Raw genomic sequence first — 25,015 nt, 5'->3', positions numbered from 1 at the left:
CCCTGCTAATTGTCAGACAGAGTGACGATTGAGGTGACACAATGTCAGATCAGGTGGGCTTCCCCTGAGAGCAGTGCTCGAAGGCTCTCCTCTTCCAACTCCTTGTCAGGAACTTTTGCAGTTCAAGGGCAGTGGTGCATTCTGTAGGCCCAAGCACACTAGTGTCAACGTGATTATGTCACTCTGGCTGAACCCCAAGATTCAAACCTAAAAAGAAATTGCAAAGTTATAAGGACTTCAGAAGGCAGTAACTGCAGCTGCTTAGGTGTTCGTTGCTCTGAGCAGATACTAAGTTGTCCTAATATAGCGTTCAATCTCAAGTTTAGACTGCACACATGTAATTTTTTTTAAGCCTGACATTCGATTTGCTGGCTTGTGTCGTTTGCAAGATGAGAGGCATATAGTGTTCAGAAATGGGAGAACCAAGTTCAGTTCTTAGCAGTCTCATTTCAGTTATTAGATTACCTTGGGTGAATCATTTAGCTCTTTATTAAAAATATTTTACTATTGATTTTACATAGATCATTTGAACTAATACATTTGAACTTGCCTTGAAAACAATGAGATGTGTATATGTACAAAATTATTTTAACACTTAGCCTACTTCTCTTTTTTACTTTCATATAATCCCTAGTGTGCTCTTGCCTGCTGTTCCTATTACTGCCTTTCTGAGTGACAAAAATCCTCCTCCTCCTCCTCTTTGAGGCAGGTTCCCATGGTATGCATGGCCAACTTTACACCAGCTTCTTCTCCTGGGTTCCCTAGCTTACTGCTTCCTCCTCGTTGATGATTTTGTTTTACAGGCTTCTTTCCTTAATGACTGGTCTATGCTTCCATTTCTCATCATTCAAAGGTTGGTCAGCTGGGAGGTCATGTGAGTCAGCTTCCCATCACTGGTGAAACACCTGAGAAAAAACTTAACAGGGGAAAAGACTTATTTTGGCTCATAGTTCCAGAGGTTTTAGTCCAAAGTTGTTGGGCTCCATTGCTTTGGGTCTGTGGCAAGACAGAGCATCATGGCAGCAGGGGATGTGATGAGGTACAGCTGCTTACTTCATGGTGCCCAGGAAGGAAGGAAGGAGAGAGAGAGAGAGAGAGAATAAGGGGTGGGGCCCATTATCCCCTCAGAAACACGCTCCCACTGACTTGACTTCCTCCCTCCAGGCCCCACTCCCTCAGAAACACACTCCCACTGACCTGACTTCCTCCCTCCAGGCTCCACCCCCTCAGAAACACACTCCCACTTCCTCCCTCCAGGCTCCACCCCCTCAGAAACACACTCCCACTTCCTTCCTCCAGGCTCCACCCCCTCAGAAACACACTCCCACTGACCTGACTTCCTCCCTCCAGGCCCCATCCCCTCAGAAACACACTCCCACTTCCTCCCTCCAGGCTCCACCCCCTCAGAAACACACTCCCACTTCCTCCCTCCAGGCTCCACCCCCTCAGAAACACACTCCCACTGACCTGACTTCCTCCCTCCAGGCCCCACCCCCTCAGAAACACACTCCCACTTCCTCCCTCCAGGCTCCACCCCCTCAGAAACACACTCCCACTTCCTCCCTCCAGGCTCCACCCCCTCAGAAACACACTCCCACTGACCTGACTTCCTCTCTCCAGGCCCCTCCTAAAGTTTCACTATCATCAAAGAGTTTCACCAGCTGGGACCAGGCTTTCAACACATGGGCCGTTGGGCACATTCCAGATCCCAGTTACAACGGGAGTGATGTCTTAGTTACCTTCCCATCCACACAGCAGCTTGCGCAGACTAACCATCATTATATAAATGTCTGTGGTATTTTAATATAAATGGCCTGCAGTACTTTTTCTCTGTCTCTCCTTCAGTCTCACCAAAGAGATAGAAGCTGAGAGAAAAAATTTCATAACTAGAATTTTATAAGAATTTTATGACTTTTTCCTAATATATTAGCCTGTGTCTTTTCCATACTACAGTTTTGCTGCAATATCTTATCCCTAAATGTTCTCATGCTCATCTATAGATAGTACTTGTGTGAGAACTTTAAAGTTCATCTTATTTAAAACCAAGAAGATTGAAATCATTGAGGTGGTTTTTACCTAAGAATTATGATTCAAAATCATTTTCCATCTTTATGGATTTCCTCGTAGTCTAAGAACCTCTGAAATTGGCATTGTTGTCTTCCTTCTGCTGATGCAAGTGGAAAAATCTAAATTTGTGGATTTGCAACTGAGCAAACACATTAAGCTGGTACTATGAAGATGTTTGTTCCTTTGGAATCAGAAAAATGCTAGATCAGAGTATGTTGGGAAATGTGAATGGGGGTTCACATACAGATGCCACTGGGTGACTTCAACAGGTCCAGTGTCCTAATGTTCACAAGTTTTCACACATACAAGGTGCCACCCTGCCAAAAGAGACAAGGTTAGATGAATCTGTGCTCTTCCCTGAGTAAATGAGAAGGTGACCAAATCTCTAAGAGTTAAAATAACAGGGAGTATTTTGGTCAATAAATGAGCAGATTGAGGAGCATTTGGCCATAATACTTTGCACAGTCCCAAGAAATCTGGAAGAAATAAAGTCAACTGATTTGGTCCCCAAAGTTGTCCATGCAGGCCCTGCCAGAAGTCTGTGTAACTGGACGTAGAGAGATGTGTCTTTCCCTTAATAGAGGAGATATTCCAATTTCTCTTAAAAGGGAGGGCAAACCCCATAAGATAAAGTCTCTCTGACCAGGTCAAATTGTGTTTCCATCTCATCCCAGTTTACTGACCAAGAATTTATCATCTCTTTCTGAAACAGGCCCTGTCTCAGAGGGTCCTCTGAGACATTACAGCATTGTCCACCTAAAGAAGTGCATATGCACAAATGGTTAGTTAGGAGAAGTAAGTAGCTCGCAGAAGGTGGTTCTTCACAGAATCCATGAGCTGAGAACTCATAGGTAAGATAGACATGCAATGAGATGCAGAATATTTGAATCTGAAGAAGAGGACATGCATTCTACTCTCTCCAAATCATCTCATCCTGTCTAGAGAGCAGGGCTAATTGATCCTTGAAAGGGGTCCCCCAGCCTGATCAAAATCAGTGACAACATAATCTTTGGTGGAAAATATAGACCCAACATGGTCCCAACATTTCATTGGAGCCACCAGGCCATTTGTCTATTTTTATACCAATTCAGTAATGTACTCCCGGAAGGTCACTCTTTAGGAAAGGCCTTAATTAAGATTTCTGCCTGCAGCAAATTGTAAGAACTGTAATACATCAGACTCTAGCAACCCAGACACAGGTCATTGGCTGCTCAGACCCAGTCATGTGGTGTGAACAAATATTACCATTTTCATTTTGCTGTGGATCATTTTTGAATGATGAAAAAATCAGTGCCAACTACAGAATTTTTCTTTATTTTTTTACCCAAACTGAGATATGTCTATATCATTTAAATGAAAGCATTTGCCTCAAAATTCTATACTGGCTTATAAATTATGAAATAGTCATGTGGTTAAGAGAGATTTTATTATACAAAAAATAATAATAGAATGTATGCTTTATACTGAATGTTTTCACAAAGAAAACCCAGAAAAAGACAGATGACCTTCTTTGGCAATTTCTGCAATTTTTGAAAAATGAGGAGCTGATACATTAATATTTAAATTGATACAATGGAAAGACCACTCCACTCTAAATTCAATTAATTTCCATCCATCTGTTTTTTTCTTCCGCCTCTCTGGAATCATGCCAGGCACTCTTCTGATACTAGGGGCAATTCCTTTTAACTCACAGTAGGTGAAAAATTGTCATTAACTACCCTTTTGTTTTTCTAACCACTCTAGATTCTGCAGAGATTTAAATCTGCATTTAATTCACCTGAGCCTAAAAACGTGAACTGTAAAACAGTTTTACACTTTTTGCACACTTTATGGTGCCTAATACCTTTTCCCGAGCCATGTCCATTGTATGATGTATGTGTTCATTTTTTTTTAATCTGGCTGTGTCTTAACAATGAGTCAGAAGTTCCAAGCAGTGTTCTGTGACCTTTACCCCATCTGACACTTGGCCCCAAATGAATTGTGAGGTTGGACTCTTTATTCCAGTGCTTGGAGACTGGAGTAGGTCAGGACAGAGTTGAGGTCAAGCCCATGCTGTCTCCAGTCACTAATGGGGCCCTTTATCGCCTTCCCCTTGGGAGCTACAAAAAAGGCCAGCTCTCAAACAAAACTCTCTTGTGGTTCCTGTGAATTTTCCCTAGCAAGGTCTTACCTTGGCAAATTAAGTTGTTTTTAAGCAGGATGTTTGGAGTATGTGCAGAGAATGTTTATTTAGTCCTTTAAATTTTTGCTGACTTTAAATAATTTGTAACCAAAGAGTTTAAGCAATTTCAATTTTACAAAGGTTTACATTAGGTTGCATCAGAATTGGTCAAGAGCCTATGAAATTCTTTCTCTGAGCCCCATATATTTACCACGTCTGACATTTCAGGTTTGCTACAGAAAACTTTGATCAAGCAGCATGGGGACTAAAGTCCAGCATTTCCAGATGACCAGGGTTCCAGTGGCCCCCACCTGCACAAATGATGAAATTCTTGGGCTGGAGTCAAAGGTTCTGGATTTTTTTTTTTTTATTTTTACAGACTGCAATTTTGATTCACTGTACACAAATGGAGTACAACTTTTCATTTCTATGGTTGTACACGATATAGATTCATACCATTCGTATAATCATATGGGTGCATAGGGTATTGATGTCTGTCTCATTTTACCATCTTTCATACCCCTGCCCCCTCCCCCAAGGCACATTATAATGAAAATGACTAACATACAAAATAAAGATAGGATTTTAAAGGCTGCGAGAGAAAAGCTTCAGATTACATATAAGGGGAAATCAATAGAGATATCAACAGATTCCTCAGCCCAGACCCTAAAAGCTAGAAGGGCCTGGAACAATATATTTCAAGCTCTGGATTTTTCTTTTTTTTTTTTTTTCTGAAGCTTCTACAGATGATTTTAACAGAGTGAGGACTAAGATTATGAGATATTCCAATCTGAAAAGCCTAAGTCAGAAATGAAGAAAGAAGTTCTACTTAGTTTCTTCTTTCCTCTTGCAACCTCGAAACCAACACACGCGTTTCCCCTATCTCCATTCAAACAATGGTAGCTATTTTTGTTTGGCTTTTTATATTTGGGAACCTCTCTCACACACACATATCTACATTTCTGGTTTGAAGGTATTTCTTGTAATATCTTAGAGTCCAGTACTCACCTTCCCATGGGATAAGCAGGAACTCAGGTGGTTTCTGGGCAGTCCTCACGAATCTCTGTCACCCCAAACAAGCAGCATAATGCTGATTTGTATTCATCGTGACTTTTGTACCACCTCTTTCCCTTGAAATCCAGAATGATGCCTATATGCCCGCGTCACTATTAAACAATTGTTTAAAAACCACAGACAAAGAAAAATACAGAATATAATTGTGTAACAGCCACCTTAACTGCCTAATAGAGAGTCAAGGCAAATTTGTGTCATAAATCCAGTTTGTTTTACTTAGTTTTAGGGGGATATTATTCAGTCCCAAAAGACATTTGTGTTTTTAATCCCTGGGTCTAAAATTTTCAGACTTTCTATTTGTATTGTTCAATTCATCAGAGGTTTTACTTAAGCATCCATCTAGCTACCTGGTCTTACTTATGTAGAATATATTCTCACCTACGCGGAATACAAGAATTACCCAGAATTTAAGGAGAGTAATTAAACAATTTAGAATTCTTTTTCTCAAAATAGATAAATTTTCCCGATATTTCCCAATAGAAAAATAATAGATATTTTTCCCAAATAGATAAGCTCTCTGTCATAGGTGCCCTCTGGAAAGCTTCAGTGAGATGTATATTGGTGTTTAATGAAGGCCTACATGTGTGCAAACACGTGTGCACGTGTCTACACGTGCGTGGGCATGCATGCATGCACAAACTCATGTGTGCACCCTCACACTCTTCTGTCATTGTTTCTCTAGCAAGGTTTGCAAATATAGCTTGAGATAATTAGCCCAGTGACAAAACTCGGGGATGAACGGGCAGCCGACGTGGCACCTCTAGGAACTGTGCTCCTCCTCGCTAAAGAGAAACACACATAAACCAGAAATACAGCACCTTGGAGCTCTCTCTGGCGAAAATAGATTTTAATTCCCTGCAGAGCTTCAATTGCTGAAATCAGATGATGCAACCAGAAGAGGGAGGGAAAGTCATATATTTTATTTTTCATGGGATGAAACTTGAGTACTCCAAGCCAAGGCCAACAGTTTGTCAATTAGTACCAGGGACATCAGAAGACTGAATTCAAATAGGTTCTGGTCCCAGTGTACACAATGCCCGATGCACATGGAGGGAGAGTAGGAACCAGGAACGAAGGAGATTCATTGCCACCTGTATCCACGTACCCAATACTGCTGCAATCGCCCAAGCCTTCACTGCAAGATGGAGCATTATTATTACACTCTGTCGGGGCACATGTCGTGACCATGTGACAGGACAGCAAGGATGGATTAGTGCTTCAGCCTTGAGGATCTAATGGGGCTAGGAATCAACTGCAGCTGGCCAGGACTGGGACACCTTGACAGACTCCTTGGCCCTCCCTGCAAGGCAGGCAGCAGCTGAAGTCTGGTGGGTGGGTCATTTTTGCACATGTCTGCGTACATAGATACAAATGTACCTACATAGCTACATACGCACATACCTGTGTACATGTTACACACGTACCTACATACTATCTATATACATGCCAACCCACCTATGTACCTGGGTGGGTAACTACATACTACCCATATATTCTCCCACATGTCTACTTATATACCTACATACATACATACCTACACTCATACCTACATATGTACTGATCTGTATATGCACTTAGAAACCCTCATATGTACGTGAATGCATGTGCCTGCCTCTCGTGTGCCAACATGCCTATATGTGTGTCAACATGTACACCTACATGTGAACCTACTTTAATAGATACTTACCTCCATAGGAACCTACATGCCTACCTATATACCTACATTCGTACCTATGTATGTACCTCCCCATTTACATTTCTACCTGTGTGCATACCTACACATCTACCTACCTATGCACATACTTATCTGCATCTGTGTGCAAACCTACACAGACACCTACATACTCATCTTCATGCTTACCTGCATATTACCTATATACATGCATGCATACTCACCAATATGCATACCTATGTACCTGCAGAGGCACCAGTCACCTGCAATCATACATGCTTTTCCACCTACATATAAAAGCAACTTTTTAGCTCTGCAGAGCATCTCACATAAGCCCTTGCCAACGAGTAGTCAGGAGAATCAACTCCATTCGTATGCTTCAATTCCTTATGTACAGTCTGTTTTCAGGGAGATAGAACCTGGAGTGGTGGAGCTGGGGAGGTGTGGCGTTGATGTGGCTCAAACGCCCCAGGCGATGGAGGGAGAGAAGACACCGCTGTGGTGGTATCGACACACAGGGACTCTCAGCTGTGGAGTGACTCTTCTTCATTCTTAATTTTGCTTGCACACGAGTGTTTAACATGATGGTGCGTCATGAAAATAGGAGCATTTAAGGAAAATTGTGCACACAAGGAATTTTAGCTCTGATGTTTTTTTGTAAGTCACTTTTCAAACCAATTTTCAAGGATTTTTCTCCTTTGCAGCCAAATGAGAGAAATAAAGTCTGCACATGAGAGATAGTATTGTCCTGGGAAATATCGAGAGGATTAATGTATTTTGACTGAAGCTAGCAGGAAATTGTGCTTCAGCCGTGCTTATGGGCATATTGTGAACACGTCACATCAAGAACAATTTGTTAAACAAGAAATATAGGTTGTAGAAATGGGAAAGCAAAATAAATGGGGAGAGACAGATTCAATGGTGGCTTTGATGTGCATCTGCATTGTTAATAAATGAGATGCTGAGTCTTTCATTCAGTAAAAGAAAAATTCCCTGGCACACAGTGGAATAAGAAAGGAGGTTTTCATTTAAGTTGCTTCCATGTCACATTTGAAACTGGAGAGGTATTTCTAACACTGTTGATTTGTCAATACTTTGAAAGTTGAAATGGTTTATAACAAGCTCAATTCTAACTTGATTAAACAACATCATATTACAGTCACTCAGGTGTTTACTCTCTTTTGAAACTTGTCCATGCTAAAGTCTCTCAAAGAAAGACAACATCAGAGGACACACCCGGGTCCTGGGTGTAATGACAACAAAAGAATATTCAAGAGTCACCAACAAGTCAAAAATAGCTCAGTGAGACAGCTAATTCCGATCTGTTTGCAGTTTTCATTAGTTGTGGCATTTCGAATGAGAAAGAGGTGAGTCATTTTTTAAGATTTTTATTGGACTCACATAATGATCAATAGGCTTTCTGCATGTGATCACATAAAAAGCATCATTGAAAGATCAGAAAAATAACATCCTAGGACAGAAAAAGACAAAGAGATTTCTGAGTTTTCCAGAGAGACCTCTGTTTCTTCTCAAACAAAATGCTGCTGAAAATGAGTTGCTCTCTGGAGAGCTAAGTATTATTTTCTGTAAACATTTGTATAGCTGGGACAAAATGACTGTAAAATTTTCTTGGAATTACTGCCGAATTGTGAAGCTGTTGTTCAGGATGCTGCAACGTATTACGTACACCATTAGAACCACGTAGTTTTCAGTAATGGGGTTGTTCAGATCCTGGAAGACTTGGAGCTAACAGTGGCCAGAAGAATGACAAACAAGATAATGATGCCATTGAAGCAGACGAGTGTTAAAATATGCCATTTTGAAATTTAGTACTATTCTCAGCCTTTACTTTCAGCAACATTTGTATCTTTAATTTAAATTTGGTAAGATTTGTAGAAAAAATAAACACATGAGAGAAGTAAAAAGGTGTCCTAGAGGTTCAAAGTTGTGGTTGTAGTAATTAGCCTGCCACAACTGACAAGAACATTGAGGTCAGATATTAGCATGTTTCCAAAGTCTCAAAATAGTCAAAGAAATACACTAAAGTCCTCTCCAGAAACAGGATAAAATATAATTTTATATGCAAGTTAACATTGTATATATGTAATACATAAATTGACCTACAAACTGAGTTATGGATTCCCTTGCCATTGAAGTCTAACAGAAAAATTTGACCCTTTTACAATTTTGTGGCCATGCTACTCACAGAGAATAAAATATACCAGGGTCTCCAAAGCAACACAGAACACAGACAGAAGGGTCATGCATGAGTTTACACGTAGGCGATGTTGATGGAGAATGAAGTTCTTCCTTGTTGCATGTAACCAGAATATATTAGATAGCTGGATGGTGTTTATTATGGTAAAATTTGTGTAATATAAAACTTAACAATTTTTAAGCGTAGACTTCGGGGTGGCATTAAGAGTATTTAAATTGCTAAGCGTCCATCACCACAGTCCATCCACAGAACTCTTTGTCTCCCAAACTGAAGCTCTGTCCCCATGAAACCCTAACTCCCCTTTCTTCCCTTCTCCCAGCACCTGTTTTACATCTGTCTCCATGGATTTGACTATTCCAGGCATCATGTGTGAGTGGACTCAGGCAATAAATTTTCTTTTGTGTCTAACTTATTTAATTTACAGAGTCTTCAAGGCTGATCTATGTTTGAGCCTATCAGAATTACATTCCTTTTTTTATTATTTACTTTTATATTTTTTCTAACAAGTTGTACATGACAGTAAACTGCATTTAGACATTTTGATAGATCATACATAAATTGAGTGTAATCTCTCATTTTTTTGTTTGTACATATTGCAGGATCACATCAGTCATGCAGTCATATGTACATGAGGTAATAATGTCTGTTTCACTCTACTATCCTTCCTACCCCCATACCCCCTCCCCTCCATTCACTTCCCTCTACCTACTATAAAGTAACTCTATTCTTCCCTAGCCCTCCCACTTATTGTGAATAAGCATCCACATAACAGAGAAAACGTTCAGCCTTTGGTTTCTTGGGTTTGACTTATTTCACTTAGCATGATATTCTCTAACTTCATCCATTTACCAACAAATGCCATAATTTCATTCTTTAAAACTGAGTAATATCCCATCATGTATACATATACCATATTTTCTTTATCCATTTTACTGTTGAAGGACTTCTAGGTTGATTCCATATTTTAGCTATGGTGAATTGATCTGCTATAAACATTGTGACTGTGTCACTGTACTATGTTGATTTTATGTCTTTTGAGTATAAACCAAGGAGTAGGATAACTGGGACAAATGATGGTTCTATTCCAAGTTTTCTGAGGACTCTCCATACTGCTTTCCATAATAGTTGCACCACTTTGCATTCCCACCAGCAATGTATGAGTGTACCCTTTCCCCCACATCTTCACCAACATTTATTGTTGCTTGTACTCTTCATAACTGCCACTCTGATCAGAGTGAGATGAAATCTTAGAGTAGTTTTGATTTGCATTTCTCTAATTGCTAGAGATGTTGGACATCTTTTCATGTATTTGTTAATTGATTGTATATCTTCTTCTGTGCAGAAATACATTCCTTTTAAAGACTGAATAATATTATAGTGTGTATATACCATATTTTGTTTATCCATTCATCCATCAGTGGGAATTTGGGATACTTTTACCTTTTGACTATTATGAAATAACAATATTACATTAGTATTCAGATATCTCTTCTATCCTGTTTTCAACTAATTTGTATATACACACAGCAGTGGAATGTATGTTTTTGGGTTCTGGGGATTTAACCCAGGAGCACTTTACCACTGAGCTACCTCCACAGTCCTTTTTATTTCCTATTTTATGATAGTGTCTCACTAAGTTGGCCAGGCTGGCCTTGAACTTGCCATCCTCCTGCCCCAGCCTCCCAAGTCACCAGTATTACAGGCTGGGATTCCTGCATCCGACCTGTGCTTGTTTTTGAGGCCCGCCATGATGTTCTCCACAGCTGCTCATCTTACTTTACAACAGAAAATTCACAAGTTTCAGTTTCTCCACGTCTTCACCTAATGGGTGTGAAGTAGCATCTCAGGGTTTTGATTTTTATTTTTCAGTTAAGTAGGAATGTTGAGCATCTTTTCAGGAATTTCTTGGCCATCCATACATCCTCTTTGGAGAAATGTCTAGGCAATTCTCTTGCTCCTTTTTAAAACTTTTTTATTTGTTCTAATTAGTTTTACTTGCCCTTTTTTGAATCAGGCGATTTATGTGCTATTGATTGACATTCTGTTATCCAGTCTGAATATTAGTTTCTTTTGAGATATGATTTGCAACTCTTTTCTTCATTCTGTGGGTTTTCTTTCTCTAGATGGTTATCATTTACTGCACAAAAGATTTTAATCTTAATGAAGTCCTATTTACCTGTTTTTTTCTCTCATTGCCTCTGCTTTTGGTGAAATATCTAGGAAATCATTGCCAAATCCCATGTCATGAACGTCTACTTTTTTCTCTAAGAGTTTTACAGATTTAGGTCCTACGTTCATGTCTTTGGTCCACTTTGAGTTAATTTTCATACATGGTGTTAGGTGAGTCCAACTTCATCTTCTAGGTGTTCCAGCTTTCCCAGAACCATTTTTTGTAAAGACTACCCTTTATTTACTGGCTGGTCACAATGCCTTTGCCAAAAATAATTTAACGACATATGCAAACATTCATCTCTAGACTCTGTTCTAGTCACTGGTCTTCGTGTCTGTCTTTCCACCAATACTACACTGATTCGAATTGTAGCTCTGTAGCAAGTTGTTTTTTAAATTTTGTAGAATACAATCTTTTGTGTTTTCTGCAAGAGATTATGCTATATATGTAGGAAATAATTTATCTTCTTCCTTTTCAATCTCTCTCTCTCTCTCTCTCTCTCTCTCTCTCTCTCTCTCTCTCTCTTTCTCTTTCTTTCTTCCTTATTTTGCCAAATTGTTCTGGTTAAAAGTTCCAAAACTGTATCAAGTAGAAGCATCTGAACGAGCATCCTTTGTCTTGCTCCTGGATTCTGAAGAAAGTTCCCGCCTTTCATCTTTGAGTGTGACATTAACTTTGGGGTTCTTCCAATATGACCTTTATTGTGTTGAGGGAGCTCCCTCCTATTCCTAGTTTTTAAAATGTCTTTAAGGACAGCTGATTATATTTCTCCAATATGTGAACTCAACAAATAATCCAAACTGTAAAGCAGCAGAGGCACAGGTGTGTACAATCAAGACAACCTGGATTAAGCCTATAGTTTCGTGAAGATACGTTTTGTTTTGGTTTTTTTTAGCTTTTATTTTTTTACAGACTGCATTTTGATTCATTGTACACAAATGGGGTACATTATTTCATTTCTATGGGTGTACACAATGCAGATTCATACCATTCATGTAATCATACATGTACATAGGGCAATGATGTCTGTCTCATTCCACCATTTTTCATACCCACTCCCTCGCATTTCCTTCTACTACTCTAAAGTTCCCCCATTATTCTCTCATTCCACCTCATTATATATCATTCTCCACTTATCAGGGAATACATTCGGCCTTTGGCTTTTGGGGCTTGGCTTATTTCACCGTCTCTTGACAAATGAGCGGCATGTCCTTCAAATCTTCTTCCCTGTAAACCATTGTTCTCTACTTTGACAAACATAAATCAATTGTAAAATGCATTCCTCAAGCAACTAAGCAAATTGACCTAGTGTCCAGTGTAATTGACTATAAATCAATTACATGTCAGAGCCACTAGAGCCCCACACCCATGTTCTGCCTTCCATCTGCCAAATCCTACCCATGGTTCAGGAGGCAGAGATACACCCTGAAGTCCACTCTCTCTCCGGCCTACGTTTTACTGCAATTACTCTCGGGAATAGGGTTTCTATAAAAAAATCTAGGTCATGAGATCCCACCTGCTCTTCCTCTTCCCAACTGCCAAACTGAAGCTGTGCATCTCCTCGTCTGTGCTGTCAAGGTCCTGCCGACATGCAAACCAAGTCCAGTTGCATTTGAGGTGGAGGATCTGAAAGGACTCTGTTGGATGATCTGCTGCTTTCAGGGTTCCAGCAAACCTATCCAATGTCAGGGCTTCTTCACAGTGCCCACAGGGTCACATGGCAGGTAGCTTTCTTAGGTGTGGTCTATATCCCAGGTCCTTGAACTGAACCCAGTCCCTCTGAATAGGGTTCCAGTCTCTGACTAACTTTTTCTCTCAGAATGGAGTATATTTCCAGCTTCTACCTAAGATCCTGGTCCATCCAGACTGGTCATCCTGCAGTCAAGAGGCACCCACACACATGAGAAATTCTGCCCCTTCCTGGACCACTGTGGTTTCACAGTATCACGGTTACTAACCACTCACCATGGACACTGTACGTTGGATGCTGACACACCCCTTGGGGGCAGTTCTGCTGGCCGTTGGATCCCTTGGTGTAGGTCCCATCTGTTTCCAGGCCCCTTCTTCATAGGTCCCTATTAGAACCCTCTCAGTCTACAGTTTGTAATATTGCTTCCAGGAGCTTCGATAGTATTGTCTATGTGGGTCAGAGCTTTACTGAGAACATGTGGAAAATAATGTTACAATTAAACAGTGTGCATTTTCTAGGACAGTGTACAGCAGTTTAGGATTAGATAGTGCTGGGTATAGGCCTGTTAGGGGAGCATTGGTGTCTTATTTATTTTTGCAACCCCTAGATCTTTACTCCTAGGCTCTGGAAAGACTTTCTGGAAGTTTCTTGGACAGGTTCTTCATTTCACAGACAGAAACTGAGCGTGGATACATAATATGATTGCTCACCTGGGCATAATGAGATCTTACACAGACCATTTTAAAATCCTTTAATGGAGGGAATCTTCCCTGAGATGGGCTTCAGAATATAAGGAAACCTCTTCAAGCATATGATAAATGCCATGTATTCACCCCAATGTGACGTGTTCTGGGAGAAGGCCATCCCTGCCATAGGATTTCATTTATCTGATATTTAATTCTAATTTGTGGCTCATACAAGTCCCAAATTAGATTTAAATATCAGATAACATGGATTTCCTCTCTAAGCCTAAGAAAAACAGTAACAAAGAAGTTTAAATATCAAATCTATCATCTGACAAGAAATATACAGGGGACACTTTTTGGTCCCTGTATTTATCTATTTATGTATTACTTTTCATTGTTTTCAGATACATCATCATGGGATCATATAAAAGTCTGTTCAGTTAAGAAAGAGTATGAGACCCATTGATAAAAGACGAAACCAGAGTTAGCCGAAGTTCACATAGTCAGAGCTATGCCCGAGTTTGACGCATTCTCAGGTGACAACAAAGATGCTTTAGGTGACTGACTCAATCACCTAAATGATGACTTAGGTGCTAGATGCTAAGTGAGCATTCTTGGGAGAATTACTATGATTTGTTCCAAGACTACTATTCTTCAACCCCTAGGCAGCCCAAAATTTTTATCTTCTTGCTAAGGAAGGAAATGATATGGATTAGTAGTTGTTTGGAGCTTATGGATTTAATGTAACTGCAACAGTGATGGTCCTCAGTTCAGGGCCAACATTTAAAGTTATATTGATAGTCCAGAGGGTCATAATCATAGTGTCCTGGAACCTTCTGGCAGTTTCCATCTGGCTACCTCTGGATAACTCAGGGGTGTGCAATACTGAAGGCTGCCTCTGCCTCCCTTGGATGCACAAGGTATCGTCTAGCACTTGGTAAATCCACTGTGCAAATCAGAGTTCTGGCTGCTGATGGCCTTTCTGATCTGGTTGCCATGGGAACGGCGGTCAGATGGAAGAGGATAAGGTAAGAGGAAGTTATAAAAAGAAGGCTGTCTTTAAAACCTTACCTTGTCTCCCCCAGTCTTGTGTGTGTTTCCATGGAAGCAGCAGCAATAACCACTCACCAAGTGCATTCCAGGGGCCTTTGGCTTCCTGGGCTGTCAATCAGACAGCTTAGGCCTCCTTTCAGGAGCCTTGAATTCATCCCATAAGAACTGGAAGTTTTATGAGCACATTAACAAGGCAGGACTCTGAAACCCAGGTGCCTGGAGCCCCAAGAATGGAGTTCTCCCTAGAGAAGCTCAGCTGGGGCAGGGCCTGGGGCTCCCTCTTGAACAGGGTCTTGTCTGTAGAGATCAGCAGAGGATGCAACCCAAGGCCCAAATCTGGACCTCCTCGAACTGGTTCCTCCCCTCTCTATGCGGCACTGCTCTGGCTCACTTCCAAGTTCTCCCTGTCTGGTGGACCCACCCATTTCCCTTAAGATGAAAACTGCCCCATTAGCCTCTTCTGCCCATATGGAGCTTCCTGGTGGAGTCCCAAACACACTCTCTCTCCTCCCTCCACCCCCTCCACGGGGTGTTGTACTTCTGTAGGTTTCTCTTTGTGTGGTGACAATCTCTCACCTTCACAATGCTTTTCTTTTGTTGGAAATGCAAAGAGTTTTCTCTGTTTTCAAAGCCCTAGAGAATTTTCTCACAGTAATGTTTAACTGCCTCTAAGACAAATGATTTTCACCTAGATTTGGGGAGAAACAGAGGTGTTGGTGTTTTAGAGTGAATAGAACCCATTCTCCAGCGCCCAGAAAATTCCTGCAATTATCTCCTTGGCCGCCTGCAAAAGCATTTCTGTGACTAATTCCCAGTGGCCTTTGTATCTTGAGATAAAGCACAGGCACAAAAGGGTCATTGATTTACACATTTTCTTTCCATTGACCAGTCCTATCTCTTCAAACTTCAACTCCGGATTTATGCAAAATATCCATCAAGCATAAAACATTCACAATATTCCCGTAACAAGGTCTGGCTCACATGACTGAACTTTTAAAAATATTTAAGAACATACCAGATTTAAAAAAAAAAAAAACCAGGGCATCACATTAATTTCTTTTTTAATGTATGTCTTCTTCTCTCCTTCTCTGTTACAATTTTTTTAGGCCTAGGGGAAATCCTAAGGAATATTTCAAAGATTCCCAATGTGCAGAGTTTAGCTCAGGGAGATTACATGACTATCCCCTTTAGTGAAGCAGGTGAAAAGTCACTGTCCCTCTTCACAGATAAGGCAATTGAGCCTTGGGATAGATAATTTGTTGTTCAGTGACACAAATCAAGAGTTTAGAATAAAGGCCACCTGCCTTCCATTGTATTACGTTAAGTAAATATGTAACAAAATGAACCCTTGAATCACAAGGAAGAAAACTGCCAAGACAAACTACTAAACATGCCTGTGAATATTTTCCTTTTCTCCACATTAGCTATTTAAAACTGCCGTAGGCCTGTAGACAAACAGAACAGTAACTGCCTCCTTGGCTTCAGTCTGGGAGGAAGAGGGTCCCCTGACCACAGTTCAGCCTGACCTGGTTATACCGTCTCCCTGGGAGAATCACTTTCCTCTGTTTTTTGTTCTGTTTTGGTTTGGTTTTAATACATGCATTCATTCATTTAATCTACTAATAGTTACTGAGCCTCTAAAATGGGCTCTCCTACCTACACGGACAGAGCAGTAACCACAAGGGCCCAGCTGGTGTGGGCAGTTTGCAGTGGAAAGGCTCAGACAAAAACAAATCTACAGTCCAATGCATAGAAATGTGTGGAAATTGCTCACTCCAGGATGACCAATGGCCTCTGTGTCACGGAGGCCAATGGGCACTTTCCATCCCTCACTGCATCAGCCACTGTATGACCTACGATGCCATTCATCACTCTTGTCTCTCTGAGGCTCCTTCCTTTCCATTCCGCAGCCCTTCCTTCTTAGACATGAGCAGCTCTCTCACCTGACCTTGTGCATGCACACACAAACACACACACACACACACACACACACACACACACACACACCTCATCTCCCCTGAAGGCTTTCCCCCCCAGCAGAGTCCTCCTCCTTCCTGGGTACTAACCCAATCCCATGCCATCTCCTACCCGTATCCCTGGTATGAATTAAAGACTTCCACACCAGTCCTCTCTCTATTTAGACAGTTCAATTTGTAATGAAGATCCTACCTGAACTGGCCTATTCTGGGCCCATGAGACAGAAAAGTGGCTTATATTGTATCAACATATTTTGTCAGGTACACACAAACCACCCAATTTTCTCCCTGGACCCACCATTCAGCTTCCCATGTGTGCCCTGTGTGTGCTGTGCTAGGTTTCTAGAATGCCATCGCCTCTCCTGGTCCCCTTCCTCCCACCCCCACCCCTGGACAGGTCTGTTTATCGTCCGGTCTCTGTAAAGACTCCAACCACCAGCTCCTCCCACCCCGAGCCCTCTTGTGTTTCATGGCATTCCCATCATAGGGCATTGGCCTTACTGCAGATTTCAGTTAGCGAACATCCGTGGCTCACCCCGCCCAAGGGCAAGGTCCTGTGTCTCCCTGGAATCTACACAAGGATGCGCAGAGCTCAAGACATAAGATGCAGGTGTCAGTGCAGAAGGCAGCTATTAATTCACAGGAGAACACATGTATGTATGCTGTGAGACATGGGCACAATGACAATTGAAGAAATTGAGATTGAGATCTTAACACAAAAATTGCAAGGTCAACAGGATCAACAGAACAGGAGAAATCAAGTAGAACTCAGCACATGAATTCTCATGTCCCTCAGGCTTCTCCTACTCCTAGAAATCATTCAAGTCCCCATTGACAGTTCCCCTGGACAACCTGCAACACTTCAAAGCTATCATCAAACTCACCATCTTCCCCACTGCACAGATTGGCTTCCATTTTTTAATATTTTTCATCTTGGCTAATGCCACCAGAATCTATCCAAACTGCCCTAGCCAAAACCCTCTCTCTTCTCTTATTCCAAACTTTGATCTGGAAGAAAGATGGCAGAAACATCTAGGATTGAAGATGGAAGGTATATTGTGTTAATATATCTCAGATCCTCTCCCACTCCAGCCGTACTACCTTAATTTAAGTCCTGCTTCATTTCTCACCTAGATAACCGTAACTGGTGACAAAGTGGCTTTCTAAAATGCAAATCTAATTATTTCTGATTTAAAACACTTGGCTGGTTCTCCTTCCACTTTGGCATACAGAGCATGATCTTGACCTGTCCCATGAGGCTCCCCAAGATGTGTCCTGTCTAAAGGACTAGCAGGATAACCACACAGAATAGGGGCAATTCTATGGTTATCCTGCTAGTCCTTCAGAAAGGTTTCCACCTTGACCCCCACTAGAACCCACCCATTGTGCAGCCATGTTACTTTCCATAGCCTCCCAAGTCTGTCTCACTCTTCCTCACCTTGACCTGTTAGAAACATCCCTTCCTCTTCCCAAAGGGCCCCTGTTACTTGGCTGATTCCCACTGGTCCTTCAAGACTACATCTGTGTTGCATTTCACATAAATTCTCCTCCATTCCCCACACCAAGAATGAAATAGACTCAATTCCACCACTTTCCAGAATTGTGTCTTCTGCTGCCACCACCCGCAGCACACAGAGCCACCTTCTGCCAACTGCTCCAGGAACCCAAGAGTGTTCAAGGAGCCATCCTTCCCTCAGCCCCCAAATCCAGTACCTTCAAACTTTTATTAAACACTTGGGCTGCTCTCGATATTTTTTATGATGGGCTTAACTCACCAGATCTTCACAGCAGATTCATGAAATAGGGGACTGGATGTTCAGTTTTGCTGATAAGAAAAGTAACCTCCCCAACGTCATATGGCCAATAAATGGTAGAACTGAGATTCAAATCCCACAATATTGACTCCAGCTTGCTCTGAATTGGGGTGCAGTGTTGCTTCTGACCCCCTGTCCATCACCACTCGCTGGTGATCCATCCACTCAGCAGCTCTCCAGTCTGCCCTTTCTTCTTCTCTCCTGTTGCTGACAACGTCTGATTCTCTCCTGGACTACAGCTACGACTCCCCAGCTCAATGTCCTACATCCTCTCTGATACTACCGCTCGTGTCCCTGGGTCTGATCAGTTATCTCTACCAAGCCAAGCATGCCTCTCCTCGGTGTCTCCCTTGGTGATGTCCACTTGCCTTGGGATATGATGAGGAAGCCTTCAGGTGGTTGGCATTGCCTCTGTGATCTGTCTCATTTTCTGTTTTTGAACCTCAACTCCTTTCTTTCTCTACTTCAGTCACATTAATCTTCTAAATTCTTAAAAAAAAAATGTGAAGGCTAATTCCCAACTTTGAGACAGACCTTCCTTGTGCAGTGCTTTCCCCTGCTCCAAGAATGAGCAATTTCACTGAGTATTGAAATGAAGCAAATATTTCCTGACTTCCAAAAAGGGATGAATACATTATAAAAACTAAACTTAGTAGGTACAGTATCAATCTCAGAGAAAATTCCAGGAAAGCTCATCCATTGGATCTTTAGCAAATATTTGAAATTGCATAAAGCAATAGCATAGATTGATTGAGGAGGAGATGAGCTGGATGAATTCCTTGGCAGACGTTTCTAGATTATTAGACCAACAGGCTATGGAGGCTACAAGCACCATTATTTCTTACCAGTCCTACTCATCTATCTTCCCCATATAGTCCCAAATCCCTAGTGAGTTATGCAGGGCTCTCCCTGGTCTACACCCACTTGCTTACACCCAGCTATGCCCAGTCTTCCTCCAGCACACAGAACTCCTTGCCTTCATTGACACACCTTGTGGCTTGACCCCTCAGCTTTGCTTCCGTGGTTCCCTTATCAGGATTGCCCCATCCTATATGGTTATCCTGCTAGTCCTTTAGAAATGTTTCCACCAAAGATCATTGCTACCATCGCTTACTACTCTATGCTTCTACCATTACACTTGCCAAACTCTTTCCCAAGTATTTTTCTGATGCATTTTCTCTAAAAAGTGTCATTACTTCTTGCATCCCAAGTGCAGACACTATGTTTTATTCATTCCCTTGGTCTCCTCATCTGGCATACCACAAGTACTCAGAGTGCTTATTGAACTCGTAGGCTGGTTTTTTTTTCTTTGAAGGAAGATGTAGTATGTATTGAGTTAAAGCATATAAAGAGTAGATTCATAATCATTTAAATGACCACAGTCAAAAGCTTAATTACTATTTTGTTCAGGTGACCATACCCAGAGATGACTGGTCACAGGAAGAAGGACCTATAATGGTGAGGCACAGGATGCTGTCCTTAGCCATGTCTTCCTCAATATTTTAGATGCATAAAGATCTTTATCTTAAATTCATGAAAACACACACACCTGAGACACACGATAATGTAGTAGATATTAGAATTCAAATGCAAAGATATTTTGTCATAATGTAAACAATTAGGAACATAAAGTCTAACAGGAAATCATAGAAATTCTACACCTAATTTTACCCTCCAAAAAAATAAAAGTAAAATTAAAGAACAGAAGAACAAGTAGTTGTCTTCTGTTAATTGAAGACATATATAGAGTTCTAATAGCTCTGGAGGGTTCCTGAAGGAAGGTCATGGGTAAATTTTACAAGGAGACAGATTATAGTAATGTAAGAAAACTCCCTGGAAGTTTCTACAGAATAGAATCCTTTATGAAATAGTGAGTTCACATCCTCTGAAGGCTGAAAATCAGGACTTTGGGACCATCCCCCACTAGGGTGCTGCTCCGCTAAGAAATGCAGTCACATCCCTCTAGGTTCTTTTTGGTTCTCATAAGAAATTGATTTCATAGATTTTTATCTGTGCTTAGGTCTCATGATCATCTTCACATATGCCAAGGCACAAATCATAAAACTCACTAAAATTTGGTGTTCTTGAGTTAATAAAGACTGAAATTATATGTTTACAATAAACTCTGGCTGTTAAAAAGCTCCTGTTAACAAATGCGCACACAGATAAGTGGAATTCCCGCAGTTTGGGAGAGGAGCATTTGTTAGGAATACATCTTTAATGTTATTTTGAACTACTTAGGGTTTTAAATTGCTGCCTTTCATTCTGTTAAATATAAATTTCTTTTAATTTCTCCTCAACATTTTATTATCTCGTTGTGTGCCATTTGTTACCCCGCAGGTCCTACAGTATCCAGCAATACATGCTCGCCCTACCAACATTTGACTTACAGTTTGCTGTCCCTGGATTTGGAAAGATATGTGTAGGGTAGTTGAAACATAAGCAACCAATACACCTTTAGGTAAAGAGCATAAGCCTGTAACATCACTCTGTTCTGCTCACGTTGCAAGCAATTTGAGCTTTATCTGAGTTATTTTGCTACGGACAAGCAGAAAGAGATCAAAAAGTGGCACAGGGTTCCTTTTGCTTGCACTGTGACTGGGAAAGTTGGAGGCCTGACTCACTCCAGGGAGCAGGTTAGAGTGGAGAGCCAGGGAAGGACGTTCCTGTGCTGCCAATCTGGGTCTCTCTGTTGACCCCTCGACAAAGACCCAGGGATTCAGGCTCGAGTTCAAGTTTCTGCCTCACGTCCATTTGTAGTATCCAGACTGAACGGCTCACTGATCCCTGAGTCCTGTTCAATCTTGCCTGGTAAACTGGGTTGTTCTCTTTCATTTGGTTGAACCTGTCCCATGAGTTCAAAAGTCGCTCCTGTGTTCCATGCTGGGTCACCTTCCCATGAAGCCCCTTTTCAAAACATCTCTACTACTTGTCATCACTTCTGGAACTTCCTGAACACTTAACCTGTTTTTCTCTTAGATCCTTTTCTATATATTATTATGACTTCGATGTCTTCTCTAGATTGCACATCACTTTCTATATGTTACTGTGACTGATATCTTCTCTAGATGACACATGACTTTGAGATACCAGCAGTATTCCATTTATTTTTTTAAATATTTTAAACCATTTAATAAAAGTAGGAATGATTAAATTGTCAGTTGAGAAGCCTACCATGGAACCAATCAATTCCATAAGGTGATTTCAGGATTTTTGAGCCGATTATTCCCCCACCAATCTTTCTAGAGGTTGTCGCTGTTTAGAACTTTCCAACAAGTCCCCAAATTTAACTTGCATAAGAATGTATAAGTGTGATATTCAAAGTGTGGTTATTACCATTGGGTAGCTTTTTTTGCACTTTCTAAAGACTAACTCTGAGGTCAGGATTTTAAACAATCCAAACAGGAAAGGGAGTAAAGATGACGTAAGTCAAGATGTGACTACTAAATGTTTTCTGAAAACTTTGCATTTTGCCAATCAAGGGAGGGTCATCAACTTCAACGGCTTCAAGCAGTTAACAACATGCTTTATGGCGCTGGAGTAGGAGAGAGGCCTTGCTCTGTGTGTGCAGCAGGGGAAGCATTCCAAATTAAACCCTGCCTGAAGACTCTCTCCTACAAAATCGACTCCTTTAATGTCTGCAATCAGCATTTTATGTAGGAAAGAGAAGAAACGGATGCAGCTGGAGGCCACTACCAATTCCTAGAGGGCAATCTGAACAGATCCAACAGCAAGAAAGCTTGACTGCCGAGGAAAATAACCTGGGCGGGAGATCGGGTGACCAGCCCTGCTGCGCCAGGCGGGCAAGTAACTCCAACTTTCAGAGATACTGTTCTCATCTGCAGAGTAACAAAATTGTTGGCAGAGAGCGTGCAGCCTTCTTCCAGATATGCTATTCAATAATTCAGAAAGAATAAAAGGTGTCTTGCTTGGACTCGGAGGCTGAGTCCCTGCGATCACGGTGAGATCTTTTCAGCATCAGCTTCACCATACACACAGTTGCTTCTTCTGTGGGTGGGGAGGAAAAGCAACTGAAGTCAGAAGACGGAAAACATCCTTTTGTCCGTGTGTGGCAAGAACAGACTCTGTGATGGTGGTGGGCGAGGCGAGGGTCTTCAGGCCTCAGTTACCCAAATCACCCTGCCTGCGGGTGGACAGATCTCTCTCATATTCTCCACCCTTGGTCTCTTGCCACTTTCTCCACTGTGGAGTGTTTGAATAGGGTGTGTACAGTATCTGGATGCTAGACAGTCTGATGCTCTCTGCACTAAGCATGTATCTGTGACCGCATCAGTTTGTGGGTGTAGACAAGTTAAACAATGAATCAGATCCAGCTACAGCAGACAGCATCCTCTGACAGACTCCTCAGTAGGGAGCCACAGTGTTTCCCAAGGAAGAGGGCTGCTGGCTTTAGGGGCCTGGGGTGAGGGGTGCAGAATGTGCACCCGAACTTCCCCAGGTGTCTGCTCCCTTTTCAGGCAGTCCTTGACATTCCACCCTGGGTCTCTGTCTCAAAGCATTCTTCCATTATAGACTAAATAGGCAACTGGGTTTGACTTTGTTTTGAATGTGTGGTTGCTTTTCCTTTCTCACAAATATTTAATTTTTAAGTAATTTTTTTGGTTAAAAAAAGAAGGAAAAGAAAAAAAGGGCAGGATTGATCTCAACAACCTTGTATGGATGACATATTAAAAACATATTGGCTGAGAAGCGACTATTAAAAATAGCTGGCATAGTAGCTCAATACATTAGTGTGCAAGTCTTTTGATTCCACTATAATTATAAGAAGAAAGCTTCAATCCCTGCAGAGGGGGAGCATTTAAAATTACAGCTGAGGTAGTAAATTACTGGTCCTCAATGTCCTAGTCAGACAGATTGCTTTCATTTCATGAAGAGGGACACAGTGCTGTGTCAGAGACAGCTTCCCCCCGGTGAGCTTAATGTGTTCTATTTAAAAGCACAAGATGGAATAAAGGAAGTAGTAGGAGATTTTACAATCTGCCAGCATAAACATTTATTTTTATTTTCCCAAAGCATGGAGTGCCAGAATTGCATCAGGAATGCTTACATTATTCATTTTGATTTTTGCTTTCAGGGCCCCCGGGAACAGAACTGACCAGTTAATAGTCAGTGTGTGTTGTTCTGGCTGGGCACAGTTTCAGGGGTGGGTTTAATTCTCACATGGAGGTGGCACTGTGCCTTTCCTGTCTGTCACTTCACCCGTCCCTAAGCCTCCATCTTGCTCCCGTGCCAGCAATTGAAGCAATGGGGCTTTAATATGTCAACACAGCCCAAACAAAAACACAGTTGGAACCACTCTCTGATTGGCTTCCCAACCTCAGTCTCATTTCCAAGGAACTGAGGAGACAGGGCAGGAGAAGGTATTTCTCATGGAACTGTCCAATGCCTTAATTAGTTCTTAAAAACCCAACTGGGCATTTTTTTTTCCTTTGGTTCTGTCAGAGTGATGCTTGCTTTGAAGACTTGACAGGAGCTAGAAGAAACAGGAAGGCTTTTTACACACATGTTCTGTCTGGATCTTGGGCATCTCTCAGTTGGTAGCCAAGAGCTGAATTGATAAGCACTCCCAGCATTAAAGACAAGGACAAAGTAACTGCTTTTTCAAACCAAAAGTACTGTAACTTTTATATGGTAGATATAAACCAAAATCTCTCTGCTGGTTTATGAGAATTGATCATAGTGCAGCATAAAGGGGAGAGAAGGAGAGAGAAATGCAGTCAATACATTTGAAAACAAAATTTGGCGGTGCCCAGTCAAGACTCATCCTTCAAACAATGATAACTGGAATGCCCCACTTCTCTCCTATTCTGTGGAACCTCCCACTATTCTGAGCTCTGCACTCAGTGCTCTGCCTGGATTTGTCCTTTCCTCGCCACAATTTATATTTCTGTAGAACCTGTACCAAAGACTCAGGCCATCTCAGGCTAGTCCAATGATGTTTAAGGTCCTAGTCTTTCATATACGAAATGGAATTTTATTTAGGTTCCTCCATGGAGACAATACTGGAAAACTAATGAATTCTGAGGATGGGAATTTTATTTACAATGGCATCCCCATAGTCACTGAGAGTGTCTGCTCTATTGAGAACGGGGCTGACCTGAATCCATCCTGTGCTGTGTGTGACTTTGGATAAGTCAATCTAAGCTTTGATAGGTAGTTCCCATGCCGGTCATTCCATGACCCCCTCACCAATGTGTATGGCAGTTTCAAAAGATTTCAACATAATTTAGACAAGACTAATACTTGGAGGAAAATGATGTGGAAATTATCAAAACAACTGTCTCTCTGTGAGCTACCCAGAATTCTCCTGACCAGCATGGCACCCAAAGGGAGAAAATCCACCTTAAATTTCTTTTTCATTTATCAGAAGCTGCTTTAGTTAGCTTTTTTGCTGCTGTGATTAAAAGACCTGA

The 25,015-nt window shown here is 41.4% G+C and overlaps 1 protein-coding gene across 2 annotated transcripts in view; it reads left to right on the top strand.

The window, feature by feature from the left end:
• Adarb2 (adenosine deaminase RNA specific B2 (inactive)) overlaps positions 1-25,015 on the top strand; it is a 481,547-nt gene that overhangs the window by 223,603 nt on the left and 232,929 nt on the right. The window lies entirely within an intron of this gene.

The sequence above is a fragment of the Sciurus carolinensis genome, chromosome 12, assembly GCF_902686445.1.
Source record: "Sciurus carolinensis chromosome 12, mSciCar1.2, whole genome shotgun sequence".
Lineage (NCBI taxonomy): Eukaryota > Metazoa > Chordata > Mammalia > Rodentia > Sciuridae > Sciurus > Sciurus carolinensis.
This window is presented reverse-complemented; position numbering and strand designations above follow the sequence as displayed.